At 37.6% G+C, this 14,074-nt stretch overlaps 1 pseudogene; it reads right to left on the reverse strand.

Moving 5' to 3' along the window:
• Positions 1-5,246: 5,246 nt before the first annotated feature.
• LOC147603921 (uncharacterized) lies at positions 5,247-5,693 on the reverse strand (annotated as a pseudogene).
• Positions 5,694-14,074: the final 8,381 nt, after the last annotated feature.

Raw genomic sequence — 14,074 nt, forward strand, 5'->3', positions numbered from 1 at the left:
ATTAGTCAAGGTGCTTGAGGGCTTTGGTAGTCCACCCAATGAGGACTCCACAGCTCAAATTTGAGCTCATTTGATGCACTGAATCGTTTGCTACAGTCAAAAAACCAGTCGCCTCTCTCTTTCTCCATGGAAGCTTTCCATTAAAGCTTCAACTTTGATTTTTTCTTGCTCAAATCATCTCTTCCCTTGCTTTAATCACTCAAATGATGTTGTGAATGTGTTGTTGAAATTTGAGCATAATGATGAGCCATGGTGGATTATACACTAGAATCAACATCATTAAGAAAGTGATTAGCAAATGATTAACATGTATTAGTGGATAATTAACAAATAGATTAATGTAGGCATGGATACTCAAAAACCAGCAAATTCTCATTAGGGCTATGCCTCAATTTATAGAGTTTACATCAAGCATCAAATCCCATTGATTTCTCCATGATTCACTCCCAGAATATCTCCACCTCTTGCCTGATTCTCTCCACCTCTTCTCTTTTCCCTGAATATCTCCCAGAATAACATCACACTCCTAAATTCTCTCATGCTACCCTTTATTCTCTCCCAATAGATTCTTCTCACCTTTTCACAGGTTCTTTCACAATTACATCTTCTCTTTTACAGCCTTTATCCAAGAGCTTATTCCCACACACACCCTATTCACTTGTATATTTCAACACCTCCCCTCAAGTGAATACTCCTAGTACACCTAGACCCTATACCAAGTTTGCCTCCCTTTACTTGATAGTCCGCGACCAGTGTCTACTCCTCCCCTCAAGTTATCTTAGCACACCTGGACCCTGTATCAAGTTTCTCTCTTACTTGACAGTCCGCGACCTCAAGTCCCTAAACTCCATAGTCCTTGTTGACACTCTCTCTCTCTATATGTGTCCAAGGCTACTATAAGTGCCCGTGACCTTGACTAAAGTGCTCATACATACATCTACCACGTGGCCTACATCATCGGTGGCTCAAAGGTGGTTTTACTTTGTTGGGGCAGGTTACATTGGGTTGTGGGTTCTCTCTCTCTCTCTCTCTCAGAGATTTTCACATGGCTCCTCACTCTTTGGAGCCTCACATCTTCTCTTTTCTTCAGTCTTCTTGTCGTGGCAGCGTCTCTCCACGCGTTCGTCTCTTCTTTCAGTCTTCTTGGGGTAGCTTCTCTTCTTGTGGCAGCTTCTCTTCTCGTGTCCATGTCTTCCTTCAGCTTTTCTTCTTGGTGTGGATCCTCTTCTTGGGAAGAGATATTCTTCTTCTTTCATGGGACTGGGGCCATGAGCTCGTCCGTCAAGTCATTTTGCTCCATGTGAGCAACATGTTTCAATGTTTTGCTGATAGTTCCTTTGGGCTTTTTATGTTTATCTTGTATCATTATGCAATGCAAACCCAAATTTATGCGGGAGGTCTTACCTCTTGCCTTAATCTGGACAAGGGCAGTGTCTGTTCCCATTTTTACACTGATGTAATGTGCCCAATACATAATGCGTATAGCATTCATTCTCATGCACATTCCCAAATGCAACTCTGACTGTGAATAATCTTGTATTTGAGTGAGATTTACAGGCATTAACCAAAGGTTAAATGCAAAATGATGATTTTCACAAATTTATCAGCATAATTTTACCAGAAATTACATTAAATTAAGGGTAACCAATTTGTACAAGATGGTTGGAGTATCAAACCAACTCCGATTTGCAATCTGAAGTTATAGGGATCTGTATCAGATACCTAATGGTTAATTTGAACCCTCAAGTGCACCAAAATACAGTGATTAGCACTGATTAATCACTGATTAGCAAATTAATGCTCTGTTTTGTGTGCAGAAAACAGAGTATGCGGGGAGCCCAGATCTGGTGCCTTCCACTTCAAATGAGCTCAAATGCTTTCAAAAGCATCAATAGCAATGAGTCTAGTAGAGGATTAAGCCAAGAAACACAAGATTTGACCAAATATTGAAAGCTTAATCTCTGTTTTACCAAAGTCACCTGCAGATTTGATGAAGAGCTTGGATCTCACTGTAGACTTGATGAAACTGAATTTTGTCTTCACCAGCTTGTAGAGCATGCTTGAAAACCCCCGGGGCTAAGAGGAATTGAAGCAAGTTGATTTGATGAGCACAAGATCTACAAATCTGTCAGAAAAAACTGTGCTGAATGAAATCGTGATTTCTTCTCAACGCTTTTGCGTTTTGCTGTGCCGTTTGGATGGGCTTGTAGCCAAGTGTGTTAGCTAGCTATGGTTAGAAGCTTTTGCCCTAATTTGATGTGTGCATGGTGAATGGAGTCCTCCACTGGCTGGGGGTGAAGGGGGAAGTGAAAAACTCACTAAAAAATTTGATTTTTTGCTAATTTTCTACTAATCCTAATTAATTAACTAATGGGCTTATAAACCTAATTGATTCTAGGCATGGCTCTGATACCATGTTGAAATTTGAGCATAATGATGAGCTATGGTGGATCATACACTAGAATCAACATCATTAAGAAAGTGATTAATAAATGATTAACACGTAATTAGTGGATAATTAACAAATAGATTAATGTAGGCATGGATACTCAAAAACCAGCAAATTCTCATTAGGGCTATGCCTCAATTTATAGAGTTTACATCAAGCATCAAATCCCATTGATTTCTCCATGATTCACTCCCAGAATATCTCCACCTCTTGCCTGATTCTCTCCACCTCTTCTCTTTTCCCTGAATATCTCCTAGAATAACTCCACACTCCTAAATTCTCTCATGCTACCCTTTATTCTGTCCCAGTAGATTCTTCTCACCTTTTCACAGGTTCTTTCACAATTACATCTTCTCTTTTACAGCCTTTATCCAAGAGCTTGTTCCCACACACACCCTATTCACTTGTATATTTCAACATGTGTGTTGCTGAACCTTCATCTTGATTTTGAAGAGTGGCCAACCACATGAGGTATTCATAAACCTGCTCTCAACAAGCTTCATCAACATCAACTTTCAAGCTTTCAAAGTATTCAAAGTGTGCTTTTAAGCACTAATTATATTGTTTAACACTAATTAAGCTATTAATTCAGCAAAGGAAAGTAATTATAAAGTGTTCTTAAACACTAATAGTGTTATTAAACACTAATGGTGAACTAATCACCAAAAATAAGTGTCATTTGACACTAAAAATGTGCTTTTAAGCACCAATTGTGTTTTCTACACACTAATGGTGATCTTAATCACTAACCAAAGTGTTGCTTAACACTAAGATGGTCTTAACCATCAAAGGAGGAGGTCTTTTAGACTAAGGAGGCTCTTCTTCATCAACATTGGAGGCCGGCCACACACCATAAGTGCCATATTACAAGTCTTCATCGTCAACCCGTTTCTTCCAAGGAGAAATGGTGCAACCATGAACCAATTGTCTTCATCTCATAAGCCAAAGAGGTTGAAGATTTTTGGTTTTTTCATCAACAAACTCAATATTTGAGTGGTTTAAAGTTGAACACATGTACACTAAGTGTTCATCTTCAATGTTGTTGTGTATTACCCTTGAGGCTCTTGTTTTGTAAGAGGCATAGGCATGTCATAAGCCGTATGCTCTCGTTTCCCAAGCCCAAGGCATGTTATTCCGCTGCATATTCAACTTTTTCATCGTTTAAGATGAGTTGTAAGGTTGAGCATAGCATCACTAAGTGCTCTACCTTGTTGTTTGTCATGATTTTAAGCATCTTTTGGCATTGTTTTTGTAAGAGGCATTGGCAACATTATGAGCCATGCCCTCTCCTTCTTGAGCCAAGGATGATGAACCTTATTGGTTTGAGCATTTACCTCAACCAATTACTCACTTTCATTAAGCCTGTACCTTCAAACCACCCTAATGGGGGTATTATGTAATCAACATGCACAAAAGTTGTAATTGTGGAGTAGACACTGCCCTTGACCAATTCATAAGGCAAGTGGTAAGACCCTCCCTTTCCCTTTCCCATTTAAATCTACCTCATTGCCCATGGAGGAGGTATGGTATTAAAGGAAACATCAAGGAACATCTATAAGCAAACCACTTAAGCAAGGGTGGCAGCCTTTGTTTTGATCATTGTGTGAGAATGGTCGAGGTGGAAAGCATGTGGAAGCAATGGCATGTATGTCTAAAGCATGTCAACTACAAGAAGACAAGCAAGCACAAAGAGTGGGGTGCACCATCATGGTGTACATCTTCATCGACAACAAATAAAGACTTAGATGGCATCATTGTATTAGCCTCTAAGGCTCTAGGAACATATTTGTAAATCCTAGATAATCACACCTATATTCCAAACCTTGTACGCCTAATGTTATAAAGGCATCCTATGTCCAATACCACCTATTCCATTCTTTCATAGTTGGTATTGAGGGGGGGTATTAAGGGACTAAGGTTATTTAGAAGGGGAAGAGAAGGGTGTGAGTGTGAATGGACTTAAGGTCCACTTGCTCACCTATTTAAAGGTGGAGCTATGAGGCATTTTGTATTGAGCAAGGCCTAGTTGTATTCATAAACAACTTAATAAGCAAGATATTGTTCTTGTATTTTGTGAGTCTCTCCTCTCCACACACTTGATCTAGCATGAGCACCACGTTTACTCAACAAGGAGTACATTAGCAAACTTGCCAATGATGTGATAGTCTTCCACACAAGACTTGGGGTATGCGGAGAACTTTTTGAAGATTAAAGCACTTGCAAAGGGTGCTGCATTCAAACTTATTCTGACTAAATCAAGTTTGGAAAAAGTTGTTCTACTTCAATGCTCAAAGTTACTTTACTTGTTCTCAATTCAAAGGTCAGGGCCTTTACATTCTGTGGTGGCCCGTGGCATTGTTGCGGGGGTACAAGATCCCACCATCATCAAGGGTTCCATGTTTTGATTCTAGCCATCAAGGCAACTTCAGAGTCTGGAGAGCCTAGTAGTAAGGAGCCTAGGATATAGCTATGATGATTATGTAACTTTGATGACTATGTTTTAATTACCATCATGTAAATTTTTATGCTATGAATGGAAATTTGGGTTGCAGAGTTTTTTGTTTAATACGTGTCTTATAATGTATTTTATTAGTTGACTCAAGCAAATAAATTCAAATTACACACGTAACTCAAATAAAAAATTTATCCATTCGAAGACGCATATAAATCAACAAATTATATAAACTTAAATTAACTTATTTGCAACACAAGATAAGAGAAAAAAATTTAAAGATATACATCGAGCTTTACATAGCTTTTGAGAATTACAATCATGTGAGATATTAAAAAAATAAAACTAAAGATCTTGGCCCGGAGGATCTCTCCAGCGTCGCACCAACTGCATGTCCTTTTCACTAATGGTGACCCTCTTTGCATGGACAGCTACAAACACAGTGTCACCAAAAATGTCCACTACGTACACCTCCACAGCCTCCTGGAGTGCCTCCAAAGCTTTGGCCGTCCATCGCGTAGGTAGTGGGCTTGATGCTGTGTGAACCCAAAACCTCCTATCATGACAGTCTTGTAGATCCTACATGATCTCTCGCACCACACGTTGCAAGGAGAGCTTCAGTATGAGCAAGTTCACCGTCTCTTAGTATTTCCTAATCTCACGAAGAGCCACAATGCCAGGCCTCCACCTATGCTTGCGATGTTGCTGCTGTTGTGGTGGTTGGATGGGGGATACTACATGTCCCACCTTGGGAGGCCGGACTCTCCTAGCAGTTTGCTTGGTGCGAGCCATGCTCTTGGAGTTGAGAGAGAGAAATGAAAGATGAGAAATGAGGTGAAATGAGAATTACTACCATACTTATAGATGAAAATTTATATATTTTCTAAATTAGCTCAATACATAAATTTGATACTTTTTATTTTTAAAAAATATTTCTCCTTATCAGAATGAGCTCTAATTTTATGTGTACATATAAGTATCATGGAGCACCTCCTAGATAAAATATCAACCCCATTAGAGGTGTATAGGGCCCTTGTCTGAAAAGGCTTGCCGTGTATAGATCTGGTATTAAAAAAAGAATGCCTCTACATGTGAGCCTTTGGACAAGGGCCCTATAGGCCTTTGATAGGGCTGATATTTTATCTAAGATATATAAACTATATTACCTATGCACAGAATAAATTTCAACCCATTCTGATCACTTCACACCATGCATCAATATTTTCTAGGAAAAAATATATTATCGTATAAAATAGCACTTGCACATACACATGGACTTGATTGCACATGCACATGCATGCTCATGATGTAAGCCACATGATCTATGCACAGAACAAATTTCAGCCCATTATGATCTATACACACCATGCGTGAATTTTTCCTACACATACACAAATAAAAAGCACCTACACATGCACATGTACTTGCAAATTTTTTTTCCACGAAAATATAAGAATATACACTAACATTAGAAATGAAGAAAACTCAAAATATTCAGATCAATGGGCAAGTCCGGTACACAACATTGGAAATAAGGAAACTTAAAATATCCAAATGCGGTACATTGCATAAAGTACAACTAGTTGAGTAGAACTAAAGGAAAACGTGAAAACACAAAACAATACATGAGCATTTACACAGCTCTTCAAACCATGTCATGGTTAAGGTTGAATGCATCACTATTGTTATGAATCCTATGAACAAGAGTGAGATCCAAGGGCTTGAGTGTGATGCATTGGGATGGATGGCTAACAACTGACCATCATGCATGAGACCCACCAAGTAACTTTCAACCACCTTTTGAAGAGCAAGCAATGCTTGGGCTGCTGACCATCGCTCCACATTATATGTTTGATCTCTTGAAAAGTACTTGTAGTGATTTCCCCATTGTAGATCTTGCTGTATTTCTCGCACCAACCTCGAGAAAGGTGCCTTGGGTATAATCAACTCAGGACTCTTTTGGAACCTCCTAATTTCATGAAGAGTGGTGGTGCCTAGTCTCCATCGTCTCTTCTTATGCGTAGGTGGATGAGCATTTCCAGCTAGAGTAGCGGGTGTAGCTTTCCTAGTAGCTGGAGCAATGGCAGGAGGAGCTTGACCTTCATCATTGTCCGTGTCAGTACGTTCACTAGATCCGGATGAATGAACCGATGTCTTGGAAGGCATCTTGTTTGCTTTTTGCTTAGTACACGCCATACTCACAAGCTAGAAGGAATGGAGAGAAATGAAAGAAGTGCCTTTATTTATAAATGGAACTTACTACTATAAGTTATTGACACTTACTTTTAAAAAACATCAACACTATCAAAAAGTTATCCATGTTGACTTTAGTAAACACTTATTTTGAAAAAGTTATCCATGTTGACTTTAGCAAACACCTATTTCTTTAAAACATTGGATTGCTCCAATACTTTCATAAACATAAAATGTTATTTCATAATTACAATTCTATCAATATTTCCATTTGCTACTGACTCTCTCTTGGGTTTTTAACCATTCTGCATGATGTTCTTTGGCCATGCTATTTTCATATCTTTCTTTCCTCACACTTCATATATTGCCCTGCAAAAACAGCTTTTGTATCATTGGATTTGGACTTTATTAATTTGTCCTCATATCTTATCTCTATTCTCCTATAACACCATTGGAGTAACTGCCTCATAGGATTGGAATGATTGATTCCACCTACATGTGACGTTGCTTCTTGGAATCCGCATTGAGCTTGCCAAAAATGAGAACGCTCCATGCCTTGTGTGGACCATATCACCAAACTTCCTTGTTCAGCAAAGTATGGACCATGAGCTTCAAGTATGTGCTGCATTCAAAAACACAAGATCCACAATTAAACTCAAAATATTACATTCATAAAATTTAATTGTAAAAATGAAATGGAGACCACTCTGACCATATAGTGTGTAATGCAATTTGAAGTCCATGCCTCTATCATTGAGTTATGAAAGTTCACAATCACCTCTTTAAATGCATTGGCATCACCAGAATTGAATGTCATCTTTTGTAAAAGTGGTGCTAATTTATCAAGTGCAATCCACACATTTGCCTTTACTATCCACGTCTGTGCTCTAATCAGGGACAACCATGTGTAGTTTTTTCCATGCTTCGTACTTCTCTAGTTGTTTTACAAGCAACTTACCATCTTCATCTCGTGGTGGAGATAAGAATTTCCCAGCCTTCGCTCCCCCAAAACACGGTTTGCATTAAAAATTTCCACTCTTTCCTAACTTTTTCTTGTCCTTTTTTATTTCTACTTGGCCCCGATGCAATCCAACATCAGATAAGACTTGTTTTGCCTTCTTGCATGTTACATCAGCATTTGAAGCAGGGCTGCATCTTGTAGGCAAAACACACATGCTCAAACACCAACTTCTCTATTATCTAAGGTTTACTATGCAATGCAAGGTGCAAAAATGGACCCTTATTAAGGGTATTTTTAAAATAGGATTCCACTTAGAATCTTGGCACCAACATTCCATTCTTTTGAACACACTGGTAACGTGTTGGAGCACCACTGTAAGATTCCTCCATAGCCCCTCAAGATGTCCAGTTTCTTCCCCTGTAATCAATCCCCTTTTTAGAATAATAAAAGATCTTGTTTCTACCTGTTTTGGCCTAGAGAGAGAAAATGTTCTAGAAAGAGATAATTCAGTTTTTAGATATCTTTGGATGGAAAAATATCCCTTCTTATTAAAATAAACTCCCCCAAAACAGAAGTGTAAAAAGAAATTCCTAAGGTGCATTAGAAATAAATTATAATGTGCACAAAAAGACCTTAGCCTAAGGGCCATTGTTTTCAGAAAATTTTGGATTAAGGTCCAAACAAAGGTTTGACATGCCAATGAGATTAATCCAAATGTAGGGAGGAGATAAATTGATGAATAAAAGAAAAACCCCCCAAAAATGAGTAAATGCTCACATAAGATGAAGAGTGGACTAAGGACCAAAGAAAAGAATTAAAAAACTGAATTTTGACACCTTAGTGTGGAGATCTCTCCTCATGAAGTAGGCACCTTTTTCTCATCATTACCCCCCATAAAATGAGATATTTTCATCTCTCCTCTCTGCTGTTTCAAATTTAGATCCAAAAAGTAACCTGAACTGACTCAAAAATGGTCAAAAATTGACCAAACTGATCTGTAAAATTCTAGAATCAGTTTGCTTGGTTAGAGACTCACTTTTTCCTATAAATAGAAGCCTCCCCCTTTTGTAAAAGCTTAATGGTGTTTATGCACTATTACTCTACTCCTGTCCTGAGCCGTCTACATTGATTTTTTTTATTAATTCAATTGTTTTTAGCCTAATCCTCTCCAAAGTGAATTGGTGGCCACTATTGCTTCAAACAAGAGTAGAACCCTCAATCTCTCAAGCCAAAGGAGAGCTTACAAGCTCCATGTAAGCTAATTTTCTTACTTTGTTTACGAATTTTAATGAAAAATCTATGGTTTTCTTGATTTTTATGTTTTGCAAATGATTGAATTAAATTCAAATGCTATGCCTTTGTTGATGAAAAGGCCATCCCCCTTCTCTTCTTTACATTCCAACCTTTCTTAATCCTGGAAAGATTAACTAAGTGATAAATTAAACTCTTCTTATTGTTTACTCTCTTCAATTTAGAAAATTGTGTAGATTAGAGTTCTATAATTCTAAATTGGGTAAATTAAGTTAAGTGAAGAAGATAAAAATGAGAAATGGTCAGCCATACAAGGAGGTTATGGTAAAATTTTCTAGAATTTTGTGAAAAAGAAAGTTTGTTTTTATGTTATTCCAAAAGAATAATTTCCACCATTTTTGCATCTAAAAGAAATATTCTAATTACTCCATGTACATATTCACCTATGAATATGCATGGATATCACTGATATTAATTATTGAATTTTATTTCTATGCAAAGAAAGATGCATAATGGAATTTTTTATTATAAAAGTATTATTCTTATTAAATTTGTTTTCTATGCATAGAAAGATGCATAAAGGAATTTTTTTATTACAAAAGTGTTATTCTTATTAAAATATATTTCTATGCATAGAAAGATGCATAATGGAATTTTTTTATTATAAAAGTGTTATTCTTATTAAATTTGATTTCTATGCATAGAAAGATGCATAATGTAATTTTTTTATTATAAAAGTAATATTCTTATTAAATTTGATTTCTATGCATAGAAAGATGCATAATGGAATTTTTTTATAAAAGTGTTATTCTTATTAAATTTGATTTTTATGCATAGAAAGATGTATGAAGGAATTGTTTTTATTACAAAAGTATTACTCTTATTAAATTTGATTTCTATGCATAGAAAGATGCATAAAGAAATTCTTTTTATTTTAAAAGTGTTATTCCTATTAAAATTGATTTTATGCATAAATAGATGCATAAAAGGATTTTTTTTTATAAAAGTGTTATTCCCATTGAAGTTGATTTTTATGCATAAATAGATGCATAAAGAATTTTTATATCAAAATTAGAATTCTCTTAAATTCTATGTTTAAATTCTATGAGTATTTGATAAATGAATAATTCAATATTCTAAGAGAGAAATTTCTATCGTTTTATATTCACACGGATTGTAAAAAAGAAAATTCAAGAAATCTATCAAGATCAAAATATTCAGATAAATGATTAATTTATTTCTTATTTGAATTCGTAACTAATCTAGAAATCAGTTAATTGAATATTCAAAGAAAAAAATTCAGTAAAATAGTAACTGAATTATCAAGCCTTTTCGAGAAAGATAGTTCAGGAAAAATCTTATACGTGTCGAACCTTGAATCAGACTATGACCACAACCAAACTCTTTCATCAGTTTCGAGGAAAGCAAGTGTGACCAGTTTAGAAAAATACACTTAGAATGCCCGCCAAATCGGAAACTAAGTTTGAGACCCTATCGAATCGATCTGTGGATCAAGGTTATAGAATTCGAGGAATTCTAGTATGAAATTCAAAATTTCGATCAAGAAGTTTTGGGGATACTGATTCAAGAAATACTCGTTGTATTCAAAAGAAAATTAAATTGAAAACTTGCTTAGAAACCCTGTTTTCTTAAAGGACTGTCTTACGCCAGAATGCTGGAGGGAGCATTTGGTATATGTTTTTCTAAGGGAAGTTCGATTGCAACAGCTAGCGGGGAGTGTTCAAAGGATAGCTCATGCGGCAAAGCCTGCCCAGGTCTTAACCAGCCTTGGTATGGTTCAAAAATGGTGCGCTTCCGGTATGATGGGCGAGGGCTGACGAAGTGATCCCTGAGTGAAGTGCCAAGACACCTAAGAAGGATCTTGGAGGGTTCTGACCAGGAGATGCATGGGCTCGTGGTGCCTATGGCACCCATGCGTATGTCATGAAGATATATATGATGGATGAAATGATTATTGTAATCTATTATTGGATCTCGTTGCTGACCAGTTGGTCTCAACGGAGAGTCCAAAGTGATACTGGTTTTTGAGAAACAAGGGACTGGATGGAATTTTTGAGTTATGACATCTGTAACCAATAACCGTTTGTCAATGGATTATTTTATATGTTAAAGTTTTAAAGAGGAGTGTGTGCGCATCTGTATTCAAAAGCAAAAGTTAGGAAAAACATTCTAAGTAAGTGAGTAATTGTCTGGTTCTACCGATTCCAGTGGTTGGATGGGTGGTGGCTAACCCATGGGCCGTTAGGCTGGAGTCAGTGGAGTTTTTATAATTAAATTGAAATAATAAGAATACGCTTAGAATTCGAGTAGTTAAATACGCTTAGAATTCGAGTAGTTAAATACACTTAGAATTTGAGTAGTTAAATAAAAACCTGAAGAATTTCTCAAATGAGTAGATCAATGGCTGTGCTTGACTTTGGTTAGGAAAAAGCGTTGATTTCCTCAAATGATTAGATCAATGATGGCTGTGCCTGATTTCGGTTAGGAAAAAAGTGTTGATTTCTTCAAACTAAGTCAGTGATAGTTTTCCTTCTATCTGTTTTAATTAGGTGAAGGATAGTTTAGTCTCTTGACACCGTTAGAAAATTCGTTAAGAAAATCAAAAAGGTGGAATCATCCCCATTTTTTGGGCAAGGGAAATTTTCTCGGTTTTGGTTTCAGAATGACCACCAGATTAGTCTCGTGTCCAGACATTTGAGGGCGAGGCCCCGAGTGGGAAACCCTACCCCGCGCAAGAGGAAGCTACTTCCGTTGCTAGCAATCGGGAATCTGGTGCGTGGAGGGGACAGAGGGGTCTCACACCTGGTATCAGAGCGCTATTGTAAACTTACGAAATAGCAGAAGAAATTGCCTAAATTTTTAAAGTAAATCTAGGAAATAATGTTTTCACTTGTTAAGATTATGTTTGAAATAAACTTCATAAATTGACCTGGATTTTTAGATGGATATCCCAAATCTGTCTAGCATTCCTAGACTCGCGGAGTCAGGATATGATCGCCTTTACCTTCGAAAATCTCATCAACTCCGCTACAACCCGAGAAAGCAGAGTGAGACTCGCTTGTCACTTTGAGGATCTATACTTTCCTGATCCAGAGCGACGTCAGCATATGTGGTTCTCTGGAGGGCGAAGTATTCACGTCAATACCAATCAACGACTGAGACTCAGACAAAATATCTCGCTAGCCATGATCTTGATAAGGCTAGGAGTTGTTCATTATGTACAACTCTATAATCACTCACCCTAGAATTTTAGAATTTCTTGCCGTATTTTTAGACTTCTTAGCCGCTTTATTCCTAGGAGAAGAATTACAGCAGCACCATTATCAGTGATGAATCGTGTATATCATAGCATGTCTCCATCGCAGTATCGCCTTTTTATGCATACGCAATTGAGGCGAAGACTTTTGGAACCGAGACGCTTTATGTATATATCAGAAATTTTTGATAATAAATGATGTTTTGCAAAAGATTCCAAATTGTTTTCATGGTTGTGAATATTGGTTAATAAAATTATCAGAGTGAATCTTGTTTTCAAGAATTATGATGGAATATTTATTTGTTTAAGAAATAAATCTCAAAAATTAAAGTCATAAATCTAATGACAAAGTTAAGTTGACAAAAATATCATTTTGTCAGAATCATGAGGCGCGTGGGCCGTGGTAGGCAGCTAGATCCTCTTACCCGATGATGAAGAGTTAGATCTAGACGTTCGTAAAGCCCTCCCTCGATCCCAACCTGGTCCCTTCAAGGGTGAAGGGGAACACTTAGGAGAAGTAGTGGAAAAATGGATCGAGGCAATGGAAGAGTATTTTGATGTAACCGGTTATAAGAGCAAGATGGCTCTCACTAGATTGAAAATTGTGGAAATGGCCAGGGTTGCATGGAGGAACCATTGCAAGACAAACTGTCTCGACCAAAATACCCAGACTTGGTCAGATCTTAAAGCTTACCTCAGGAAGAGGTTCTGTCCTAGGGGCTTCCTGGAAACCAAAATGAATGAGTTCTTGGAACTAAAGCAGGATAGCCCGATGATTAAAGAATACCATGAGGCATTTGCCCTTCTCCTCAAATATTCTCCACTTTTGGATGAAGAGCAGCTGATGGCCAGATTCATTCGAGGGATGAACGAGCCATTGGACACTTTAGTGAAAAATGCCAAACCAATCTCAATGATGGCAGAAGCTGTTAGAATGGCAAAGGACTTTGCCAAAGCATTTGTTGTTGTTAAGGTCCCGTCGAAGTCTGCACCCTCAAACTTTAAAAGGTTCCAAACCCCGAGAAGTGCCTCAAACTTTCCACCCCTAAAGAGACAGTAAGGCCCTATTCAGAATCAAGATGCTAGGAAATTCAGAAGTGAAGGAAGACCCTTCCCTCAGATAATTTTCTCAGGAGCCCCACCTCTTTCAAGGATTCAGAGGGATGAGCTTAGAAGTGAGAACAGGTGTTTTGGGTGTCAAGGTCTCGGTCACCAGCTTAAAGACTGCCCGACTCCTGCCATGTCAAGAGGACAGGGAAGTCAAGGACCTAGAGTGTAGAGACCAGTCCCTTTGTAGTATCAGTCATCAACGTCTCGCCAAAATCAGGGCAACGCCAGGAGGACTCTAGCTCAACCATCTACATCTATTCAGAGTAATCTCAAAACTCCCTCCCAAAACTGGGGTAACCAAAGAGAAAGAGTGCCGCCCCAATCTACAGCAGTCAGAGTAGTTACGATAGCAGAAGTAATGGAAGAGGAAAGAGGTCAAAT

Source organism: Cibotium barometz, chromosome 63, assembly GCF_041138505.1.
Source record: "Cibotium barometz isolate CiBa-2024 chromosome 63, ASM4113850v1, whole genome shotgun sequence".
NCBI classification, from domain to species: domain Eukaryota; kingdom Viridiplantae; phylum Streptophyta; class Polypodiopsida; order Cyatheales; family Cibotiaceae; genus Cibotium; species Cibotium barometz.